Source organism: Rhinolophus ferrumequinum, chromosome 14 (genome assembly GCF_004115265.2).
Source record: "Rhinolophus ferrumequinum isolate MPI-CBG mRhiFer1 chromosome 14, mRhiFer1_v1.p, whole genome shotgun sequence".
NCBI lineage: Eukaryota > Metazoa > Chordata > Mammalia > Chiroptera > Rhinolophidae > Rhinolophus > Rhinolophus ferrumequinum.
This window is the reverse complement of record NC_046297.1, coordinates 59,787,692-59,788,329: the sequence shown is the minus strand read 5'-3', so window position 1 is coordinate 59,788,329 and position 638 is coordinate 59,787,692. Positions and strand designations below refer to the sequence as shown.

General features: G+C 42.9%; 1 non-coding gene across 1 annotated transcript; it reads left to right on the top strand.

Annotated features, from left to right (window-relative positions):
• The first annotated feature begins 262 nt into the window (after window positions 1–262).
• LOC117034233 (U6 spliceosomal RNA) lies at window positions 263–369 on the top strand. Its single transcript, XR_004425045.1, has one exon. It is a non-coding gene; the product is annotated as a U6 spliceosomal RNA (small nuclear RNA).
• Window positions 370–638: the final 269 nt, after the last annotated feature.

The window sequence follows — 638 nt, the reverse complement described above, 5'->3', positions numbered from 1 at the left end:
AAATCCTCTCTGTCTGCTACTGGCCTTGGTCCTTGCCCAAGGTTCTCCTAACCAATGAGTGGTAGAGAGAGAGATGTAAAGGCCCTCACCCTTCAGAACAATTCTGGAGGGCCGTCATAGCTCCAGATCTCCCCATGGGATAGGCGATGGTCCTTGTAGAGAGAATATAGCCATCCACCTTTTTCTTTACCCAGTCCTGCTTCCTTCACTTCCCCAGGTGTGTTGGTCCCTAGAGAACTCCTCAGTAAAATTCCTTCACATAGAGCTCACTTTGCCAGTACAGACATTAAAATTGGAACAGTACAGGTGAGACGAGCATGGCCCCTATGCAAGGATGACATGCAAATTCATGAAGCATTCCATAGTTCCCAACCAATTAAATCTCAATTATGAAAAAAAAAATTCTTTTATGCTAATCTCCAGAGTGTGCTTCTCAGGGAAATTGACTTGTGGTAATTAATCAGGAAACACAACAAAACAAAACACAAAAATACTGGCTATGGGAATTTACAGAAGGAAGAAAGCAAATCCTGTTTGGGGAAGATGAGACAAGAAAAGCTGCAAATGGAAGGGGATATTTGTGATGCAGTTTGATAGGTATGTGGGTTTTCACTGGAAGAGATGGTGAAACAGGAAGT